Genomic DNA, 11051 nt, shown 5'->3' with positions numbered 1-11051 from the left:
TATTATTCCAGAGGTGTAAAAAAATTCACATTTATAAATAAAAATTTGGTTTCTGATGCCATTTTCTGAGACCCACAATTTGTTTTATTTTTAAGTTGATGGAGCTGTATGAGGGCTCATTTTTTGCGCACTGAGCTGTAGTTTTTATTCGTCCCATTCTGGGTACACAAAATATCTTGATCACTTTGCTTTGCAGTGTTTGTGGATGGTGCAGCAACCTAAAAACAGCAATTCTGGCATTTTGTTTCTTTTTTTTCCCTACAGCATTTACTGCTTGTTTTAAATAGTTTCATACTTTGATAGATAATAATGGACCAAGGTAAAACTTGTAGTTCGATCAGACATAGAATAGGCTACTGTCACGGGTGTGTCAGATGTACCAGACAGTTGCTCTGCATCTGCCTGCAGAAGGTCACTTCGTTTGGCATTGTAGACGCCTTCTTAATCCTTCTGCTTTTAGGACCCAGCTGCTACCTCCCTCCTGATTTAATTGACACACCCAGATCCGGGTGTTTAAAACCTCTGTCTGCTGCAGGGACTTGCCAGATATATTTCTATGTTTCTTGGCTCTGGTTGGAGTACTAGCAACTTCTCTTCTGGTGTCCTTGGAGGACAGTTGGTGTTTCTCCTCTGGTGTCTACTCAAGCTAAGTTATCCCCTTTTGTTTGTCTCCCTTGTTATCTTTAGTTTGTAGTGGGGACTGACCAGTGCTCATCCCAAAGTTGCCCTCCAAGACAGGTTTTCAGGAGGTAGGGACAAGTTTTTTGTGTTCAAGGAAGCTTGCAAACTATCCAGGGCCTAGCTCCAGGGATATACAGGGCTTAGGTTTCCTGCTTGGCGATTGGTGTGGAACCAATATAGGGATGGTAGCGGAGGCAGGGTGCCCTTGGAGGACATTTGGTGTTATCTCTGTGGAGTTGGCTCAAGATAAGTTTCTCCCTCTTTGTGTGTCTTGTTTGTTATCTTTAGTTTATAGTGGGGACTGACCAGTGCTCATCCCCTCCCACTCCCTATTCATGGCCTAGTTCTAAGGATATCCAGGGCTTAGGTTTCCTGCTCGACGATTGGTGTGGTGTAGGGGAGGCAGGGTGTTGTCAGATCTGCCTAGGGGTCTCCACTCCACCTTTCCCTAGTGTTTGGGCTCCCTTCCCCTCATCCCTTCGTGTTGCACTTAGTCTTTCCCACACTGTGCGTGACAGCTACACGGCATTACACTACATTGTGCCACATTTCTCAGTTTGCATATTTTGATGTATTAAACTTTTACGAATGCAGGGATACAGAATATGTTTATTTAAATAAATAATTTGGGGGGAGATGGAGAAAGGGTGTTATTTATATTTTACAACCTTTTTTATTACTTTTTACTGTAGTTATTAGTTTCCCTTTGGCCTCATTCAGACGTCCACATTTGTTCACATACGCAATGTTTGCTTTAAAATACTTACCGCTCGCCATCTTCTGCTATTCCCAGCACTGCTCTGGTCCTCTCTTCCATCATGTGACCACAGCTCTTTCTTCCCAGCTCACACAGCAGTCTGCTACTTCCTTTCTTAATGTAAGTTTCTCATAGTTTTAAATTGAGAAAGTGACTTCTTCCCAGCAAATGCCTTGCGGATGTTGTTCTTTCTGGGATTTGAACTCAGGACCCAAGTGATGCAAAGTAGCAGTGCTAACCCTGAGCCACCGTGCTGCCCAGAATATACACTATGGTACTGTGTGTCCCTTATTCCACCAAAGGGGGTTCATCTCAAATGTTTCCAGGATCTCACCAGTTCAGATCCCCGGGCCAATATGCTCCTGATTAAAGATGAGCAAACCCAAACTTAAAAGTTCAGGGTTCATACTGAACACTCAGTGTCCGGGGCAAAACTCTGAACACGGACTTCTTCTCGCGGAAGTCCGTTTTAATGTTTGGAGTTCCAGGAAAAGTCTGGTCTAGAGAGAGAGAATTTTCCAGTTAAAAAGTTCAGGTCCCCATTGTTTTCAATGGGGTTTGGGTTCTGGTACCAGAACCAAACTTTGGACTAAAGTTCAGGTCAGGTACCAGAACCTGAACTTCCATGGGTCCGCTCATTCCTACTCCTGATTGATTGACAGTTCGGACCAGCCACACCGTCGTACTGTTGGCACAATCTACAGTACAGACCAAAAGTTTGGACACACCTTCTCACTTAAAGATTTTTCTGTATTTTCATGACTATGAAAATTGTACATTCACAAAGAAGGCATCAAAACTATGAATTAACACATGTGGAATTATATACTTAACAAAAAAGTGTGAAACAACTGAAAATATGTCTTATATTCTAGGTTCTTCAAAGTAGCCACCTTTTGCTTTGATGGCTGCTTTGCACAATCTTGGCATTCTCTTGATGAGCTTCAAGAGGTAGTCACCGGAAATGGTTTTCACTTCACAGGTATGCCCTGTCAGGTTTAATAAGTGGGATTTCTTGCCTTATAAATGGGGTTGGGACCATCAATTGTGTTGTGCAGAAGTCAGGTGGATACACAGGTGATAGTCCTACTGAATAGACTGTTAGAATTTGTATTATGGCAAGAAAAAAGCAGCTAAGTAAAGAAAAACGAGTGGCCATCATTACTTTAAGAAATGAAGGTCAGTCAGTCCGAAAAATTGGGAAAACTTTGAAAGTGTCCCGAAGTGCAGTTGTAAAAACCATCAAGCGCTACAAAGAAACTGGCTCACGTGAGGACCGCCCCAGGAAAAGATGACCAAGAGTCACCTCTGCTTCTGAGGATAAGTTTATCCGAGTCACCAGCCTCAGAAATCGCAGGTTAACAGCAGCTCAGATTAGAGACCAGGTCAATGCCACACAGAGTTCTAGCAGCAGACACATCTCTACAACAACTGTTAAGAGGAGACTTTGTGCAGCAGGCCTTCATGGTAAAATAGCTGCTAGGAAACCACTGCTAAGGACAGGCAACAAGCAGAAGAGACTTGTTTGGGCTAAAGAACACAAGGAATGGACATTAGACCAGTGGAAATCTGTGCTTTGGTCTGATGAGTTCAAATTTGAGATCTTTGGTTCCAACCATCGTGTCTTTGTGCGACGCAGAAAAGGTGAACGCATGGACTCTACATGCCTGGTTCCCACCGTGAAGCATGGAGGAGGAGGTGTTATGGTGTGGGGTTGCTTTGCTGGTGACACTGTTGTGGATTTATTCAAAATTGAAGGCATACTGAACCAGCATGGCTACCACAGCATCTTTCAACGGCATGCTATTCCATCCGGTTTGCGTTTAGTTGGACCATCATTTATTTTTCAACAGGACTATGACCCTAAACACACCTCCAGGCTGTGTAAGGGCTATTTGACCAAGAAGGCGAGTGATGGGGTGCTGCGCCAGATGACCTGGCCTCCACAGTCACCAGACCTGAACCCAATCGAGATGGTTTGGGGTGAGCTGGACCGCAGAGTGAAGGCAAAAGGGCCAACAAGTGCGAAGCATCTCTGGGAACTCCTTCAAGATTATTGGAAGACCATTTCCAGTGACTACCTCTTGAAGCTCATCAAAAGAATGCCAAGAGTGTACAAAGCAGTCATCAAAGCAAAAGGTGGCTACTTTGAAGAACCTAGAATATAAGACATATTTTCAGTTGTTTCACACTTTTTTGTTAAGTATATAATTCCACATGTGTTAATTCATAGTTTTGATGCATTCAGTGTGAATGTACAATTTTCATAGTCATGAAAATACAGAAAAATCTTTAAATGAGAAGGTGTGTCCAAACTTTTGGTCTGTACTGTATATGCTCTCCAATGCAAAAAGCAATGGCAGTGAAGCTGGACGGATCCCTCAATCTGAGCAGCTTCAGTGCAGTGCTTACAGGTTCTGTTGGAAAGAGCTTGAAAGCACGGTGCACCTTATTTTGGAGACTGGCCACATCTAATAGATTGGGGATCATTAATATTAGGCAATGAGCAGTAAACAATAAAATTAAAAAATCTCTTGTTTTTAAGAACAAGTAAATTAAAGTTACTTGTTTTAAAAGACCTTTGCATTGTTTCCAATTTAATGGGGTTGTCCCCTACTGGACAGCCCCTTCTTATCAGCTCCAGTCTGGTGCAGAAATCAAAAAAGGACCATATTTTTTGGACTATAAGATGCACTTTTTTCCTCCAAAATTTTGGAGGAAAGTGGGGGGTGCGTCTTATAGTTCGATGTACATAAATATTGTGGTTGTGGGTGGTGGGTGATGTGTGGGAAGCGACAGCGGCTGAGTAGTAGGGCACAGGAGGCAGAAGCCGCCTGCTGCAGCCTACACTGTGCCCGCTACAAAATAAAATGAACATTCACTGCTCCCCACGCCCATGGGTGTAGTGAATATTCATGGCCTTTAATAGCGGGCATGCTGACAGCCGAGCGCAGCAGGAGCCACGCTGCAGCTACAGAGTGTGTGCTGTTAGGGAGAATGAATGGTCACTGCTCCCTACGCACGCTGTCCCGGCATGGGGAGCAGTGACTATTCTGGCACAGCATCGCGCTGTGTGAGGGCGCATGGCAGTTTCGCCATGCGCAGCTCACACAGTGAGAACCCTGTCGGCAACAGAGCGGGACGCAGAGATGGAGGAGAGAGGAGGTGAGTATGATTGTTTATTTTTTTTCTGTGCAACGTGACGGGGACAGGGGGTGCCAAGCATACCAGGATGAGGTGGGGGCATACATACAGGAATGAAGGGTGCCATACATACCAGGAAGAGGGATGAGGGGGGCAATGCATACCAGGATGAGGCATGAAGGGGACCATACATACAGGGATGAAGGGGGCCATACATACAGGGATGAAGGGGCCATATATACCAGGATGAGGGGAGCCATACATACAGAGATGAAGGATGAGGGGGGCCATACATACCAGGATGAGGGGGGGCCATGCATACAGAGATGAAGAGTGCCATACATACCAGGAAGAGGAATGAAGGTACCATACATACCAGGAAGAGAGTTGAAGGTGCCATAGATACCAGAATGGGTGTGAGGGGGGCCATACATACCAGGATGAAGGGTGCCATGCATACCAGGAAGAGGGATGAGGGGGGCCATGCATACCAGGATGGGGGATTGGGGTGCCATGCATACCAGGATAGTGGATTGGGGTGCCATGCATACCAGGATGGGGATGAGGACCACGTATAACAGGAAGGAGGGGGCCATATATACCAGGATATGGGGATAGTAACAGGATTGGGGGACATTACCCCTATAACAGTGTCAGCAGCAGACCCCCTCCCCCTTAACAGTGCTCCATGACCACATTTTTTGCTTAAATTTTTTTCTAGTTCCCTCCTCTAAAACCTAGGTGGTGCGTCTTATGGTCTGGTGCATCTTATAGTCCGAAAAGTACGGTATGTACCTCCAGGACGGGCGGCACTCCTACATTTTTCCTGGCTTAACTAGAGAGGTAAAAGTTTAAAAAAAAAATGCCACAGTAGTTTTGGATGCAGTTTATTAAGCTAATATAAAAAGTGGATCCAGGAGAAAAAAATCTGTTCCAATATGTTTCCTGTTATGGATTGTGTTATTGATTAGATAAATAAAAATCTGATTTTGCTGGACATCCAGCAGTGTCTTTTCTTTGAGTAGATAGTAAATAATTAGCCAGGAGTCAGAGCATTTGGTCTTCCTGTAGACTGTCCATCTGTATGTTTCCTCTCTATTAAAAAGGTGCTAATATATGCAAGAGAAGATAATTACCCTTTGGTAGACTGGACATCTCTAGTCCATACTAGGGACATCACAATGGAAATACAATTTTTCAATTCCATATGTATAATAATCTGATGTCAACACAATCCACAGATATGTCTGTGATAGGGGATACAATTGTTTCTGTGGTTCCAATAATACAGTATACAGTAGAACATGTACCCCACAGGACATTCTTACATTCATATACAGGCTATTAAAGGACTGCTGATGAGCGGGCATTTAGTGCTGCCAGTCAGCTAATGTAAGCAGACCTCTACTCTATATTGCAACTAATGGAGTATGAAGCCTGCACGAGATATAATCTAATAGATACCATAGATTACTCATTACTTTTAATTTGAGATTGCAGATTTGAATTTACACATTTTACTGTATATCCTAAAAGGTTTTCAGCTGATCACTGGAGGTATACTGTCACGGGTATGTCAGGTGTGACAGACAGTCGTCCTGGATCCAGCTGTAGAAGGTCATTACGCTTGGCTCTGCAGGCACCTTCTTGATCTTTTCATCTCTGTAGTGTAGTGATATCCATCTCCCTCTAGGACCTAGCAGTGACCTCCACCTTCTGCTGCTAATTGACACACCCTTGCTGGATGTTTAAATACCTTCAGTCTCTCCAGAGAGTTACAGGCGATAGCTCTATTTTCCTCTGTCCAGGCTGGAAGAACTAGTAGTCGACTAGTATCTTCTTGGAGTTCCCTTGAAGGATAGTTGGCGTGATCTTTCTGGTGTCTTCTCAAGCTAAGTGTTTCCCTTGTCTGTTTATCTGTTTGTCTTTAGTTGCAGTGGGGGATGACTAGTACTCACCCTGTCCCCTCCCTGCCTAGGGCCTATCGGTAGGGGCAGTCAGGGATTAGGTTTCCTGCTTGGCGATCGGTGCGGAACCTATTTAGGGACGTTAGGGGAGCCAGGGTGATATTAGTTCTGCCTAGGGGTCTCCACTCCCCCTTTCCCTAGTGTTTGGGCTTCCTCCTCCTCTTCACGATGTGGTGCACTTAGCCTTTCCCTCACATTGCGTGACATATACCTAGAAAGCAAATCAACCTCTTACATTTTAGAGAACAGAAGTTGGCAAAGTTGTTGATTGAAATGTGATTGTCCAGACTACATGTTGACACACAACTAGAATTCCAACATCCCTGTGCCATCTGCTTTGCCAGACTTTTGGGTACACTTTACACAGAAGCAATGAAGAATGCAAAGTCCAAACTTGACTAATGTCAACATGGTGAATGTAGAGCATAAAATGCCACAAAATCAACTACAATTTTGGTTTATTCTCTGTTAACTCTTTGACAAGGAGGATGGCACATCATATACCGAATTGGAGGAAGAATTGTCACATTGTTTTCATTCGGATTTTGGATTTTAGATTAATCTGGCTCTCCAAAGTGCAAATTCTCAAGAAATTTTGGAGACTTCTTCAAGTTACTGTAGTTACTACTGGCATATGTTGGTACCTGTGCAGATTCTCTTATTTTCCTGATTACAGAAGTAAAAGTCTTAGAGGAGTTTTCCCATGAACAAAGTATATCTCCATCAATAGATCTTGGAATAATAAGTTTCGCAATTGGATGTGATAAAAAATGTTCCTGTGCTGAGGTAATCTTAATAAATGTGCCCCTGCTGTGTACTGTGTAATGGGTGTGTCTGACTATGCAGAGCTGCTCCAGTTCATGGTCAGCACATACCACAGCTCCTGGCCTATTGGGGAAGCATACAGACAGTATACAGATGAACCAGCGGGGGCTTGCAGCTGCCACTTTCTGAGGTATCACAATTCTTGCCTGAGGTAACACATTTCCCAACCTGTTTTATTATAGAAGTGAGTCTGCCACGGAAACACTCCCTCCTTTGATAAAACAGGCAGAAAAGTGTGTTACCTCAGAAAGCAGCAGCTGTGAGCCACTGCTGTTTCTTCTGTATACTCACTTATCATAAGCAACTTTTTCTCTTAGCACAGCTCCCAGCCAATGGGGATATGTGCCGACCATGGACTGGAGCAGCTCTGCAATGTCAGACACAGCCATTACACAGTACACAGCAGAGACTCATTTATAAGATTATCTCAGCACAGGAACATTTTTTTAAACGCATCCAATTGTATTATACTAAGATCTATTAATTAAAATGTTCTGCGGGACAACACCATATCCTACTTTAATCAAGAGAAAACTTTTTTTCTATATACCAAGCTTCTTAGTGCTTTTGTGTTTTCCTAGTCCGTCTTTAATCTACCTCCCACCATAACTAGCTTCTCACATCTTTAATGCTCCTTTTTATTTCAGATATGTAGATAGTTGATCTTGCACAAACCCTAATTGCTTCCTCATTTACTCTAATGACTTCCTCATTTACTGTGTACACTAGTCACATTTTTGGTTTGCATGTGCAAAAAAATATTCAGAAGCCTTGCTAATAGCCTGAGAGTTGGTGATGCTACCAAGGATTTAAGAAGATTTACACCATTAACTAAAATATAAGGTTTAACTAAAGCTAAGGTCAATAGGCTATGCTAAAGCCAAATGGATCCTGAAAGCACAAATCTGGGCTATTGTATACAGGATTCTCACAGTGCATACGTGATTTATCTTCCTGTAAAAAATATAAAAACAGTTAAGAGAAAAAAAGTGTTCATCTTAGAGTTTCTACAAGTCTGTGTAGTAATGGCTTTACAAGACTAATGAGTAGAAAATTGATTTTATTTAAACTGGTGAGCCACAATTTTGTGAAGGAAAAGAATATTATTGGCTATTATATGTGCCCCTTCACAACTCTTCTAATACATAAAATAGCTTCTATTGTTCTCCAGAGTGAGGATAAGCCTGTACAAGCTTGAAGTTCTGTCTTGAAAAGGAGGTACTACATCTCCGAAACGCATTGACCAAATGAACTACTCATCTCTTTTGCAACATATCTTGTGTGAAGATTTTCTTATATCAAGCACCACAGCAGTTTATCCGTGGATATCTCATTTTTTATGCAATATTTTGATGAGGATCCATCCTTGGCATATGGAGCAGCAGCGAATACCTACACACTTTTGAAGGAGTTGTGCCTGTCACAACCCATAAAGGTGAGCACACTCCCACCATCTATTCACCTTGTCTCACCTTTAGTACCCTATGTGCATATTGGCACTTTTTTCAGCTTACATCAAGACTATCTAGTTTATGGCATTTTTAATCGACCAGATCTGCCTTGTTCAACTGTTTAGTATTATTATTGTGAAGTCTAAGTAACAACAATTCACCTATGAAGCAGTAAGCTACTCAGGCTCATGGAGTGCACAGCGCATGAAAATCTCATTGTCACGCTAGGTGAGGGAAAGACTAAGTGCACAACAAAGGGAAGAGGGGGAGGAAGCCCAAACGCTAGGGAAAGGGGGAGTGGAGACCTCTAGGCAGATCTGACAATCACCTTGACTCCCCTATCGTCCCTAAATAGGTTCCGCACCGATCGCCGAGCAGGAAACCTAATGCCTGACTGCCCCTAGTGATAGGCCCTGGATAAGGAGGGGACGGGGTGAACACTAGTCAGTCCCCAGTGCAACTAAAGACAAACAGGTAAACAGACAAGGGAAACACTTAGCTTGAGAAGACACCAGAGAGATCACACCAACTATCCTCCAAGTGAGCTCCAAGAGGACACTAGCCGACTACTAGTACTTCAAGCCTGGACAGAGGAAAATAGAGCTATCACCGGCGACTCTCTGGAGAGACTGAAGGTATTTAAACACCCAGCAAGGGTGTGTCAATTAGTAGCAGAAGGTGGAGGTCACTGCTAGATCCTAGAGGGAGAAGGATATCACTACACTACAGAGAAGAGAAAATCAAGAAGGTGCCTGCAAAGCCAAGCGCAATGACCTTCTACAGCCGGATCCAGAACGACTGTCTGTCACACCTGACACACCTGTGTCACGCATATAGTCTATTGGATGGTTCATTACAGAGTTCTAAACTGTCTCTGAAAGTGACACCATCACAATAACTGTGTCTTCTTTTTTTTTTAAAGGAGCCCAATCACTCTGCTCTATCACCGTGCACTTGAAAATGTGACAAAGTGCAAGAAAAAAGTGCACTAGGATCTCAGCCCTCTTCGACAGGAGAAGGGCCCCTAATAAACTATCCCTGACGCTCCAAGGTAGAAGGCCATAGCGAGGGGTAGGAAACAGTGGCCTGCCATAGCCAAAGTGTAGGGAGACCCAAATCTTGCTCCCAGCATCTACCTGGGCTGCCACCAAAGCAAAACTAGCAGCCAGTCTAGCTTGGCACCCCTCCTTAAAGAGGAGATCCTGGTTTTGCAGGGGGGGAGCGCAATCTGATGGCCCCACACTAATCCCCTCCCCCCCCCCAAATCGACCAGGAGGAAACCCATAAAGGAACTGCACCCCAATCAAGTCTCAGTGACGTGGACACAAAGTGAAAGGGTGACGCCAAAAGTCAAAAACAGTCAAAATAAATAGTGAAGCTTTTACAGTGTAATACTGACGGGACCTTTGACCGGGAATTTAAAAAATTTCCCATCCTAACCAGAACGCTCGGAAAAGAGTGTGTGCTTAAAAGAATGAAAGAGAAATGCAGCAAAAATGTGCCAAAACTCAATTTGGTTTACCACGCTCAGTGAGTTAGGACACGCCAGGGTCACCACTCCTGGGTCACTTTGAACCTTGGGCTCTCAAAGCCAGATGAAAGCCATGGGGTGCTAGAGTCTCCAACCATATGGCTATATAAGCCACACGGCGTACTGCGCAGTGCATCACCCAGTGTGCATGCTGTACCAATATACTAAGACAGCCGGTCTTAAAACCGTCCTTTTGAATGATACTACACTTGATCTAAGCCAAAAGGCCGAGAAGCAAGTTTATAATAGAGCAGCTGCCCACAAGCCTAAGATTACCATACACGATGCCAAGAGTTAGCTGGCGTGGTGTAAAGCACTCCTCCTCTGACCTATGGAAATGGCTGCGGAACTAATATAACAAATGTAATTTAATAAAGCAACTGTTTAAAGGATATTCTGAATGGTACATGTTATCACTCATCCACAGGATAGGTAGGAGCTACGGATGATCAAATTGTAAACAAATCAAATTGTTTTAGAATTTCTCAAAATTTATGGATTCCAGCAAATGCAAATATTTAGTAATTTGATTTGTATGAATCCCACTATTACTCTGCTGGCTCCTAAGGCGTCAATCTTCTCTTCACTCCTGTTGTTCCAGAACCGGCTAAGTCTCAACTCACATTCTGACATCATGCCATCATCTGACATTATGCCATCATCTGACATTATGCCATCATCTGACATCATGACAT

At 43.5% G+C, this 11051-nt stretch overlaps 1 pseudogene; it reads right to left on the bottom strand.

Annotated features, from left to right (window-relative positions):
- Positions 1 to 10460: 10460 nt before the first annotated feature.
- LOC141155663 (U2 spliceosomal RNA) lies at positions 10461 to 10595 on the bottom strand (annotated as a pseudogene).
- Positions 10596 to 11051: the final 456 nt, after the last annotated feature.

Source organism: Phyllobates terribilis, unplaced genomic scaffold (assembly GCF_046119375.1).
Source record: "Phyllobates terribilis strain yellow unplaced genomic scaffold, ASM4611937v1 Scaffold_7__3_contigs__length_470593459, whole genome shotgun sequence".
NCBI classification, from domain to species: Eukaryota; Metazoa; Chordata; class Amphibia; order Anura; family Dendrobatidae; genus Phyllobates; species Phyllobates terribilis.
Note: the sequence above shows the minus strand (reverse complement) of the source record. Positions and strands in the feature narration are given on the sequence as shown.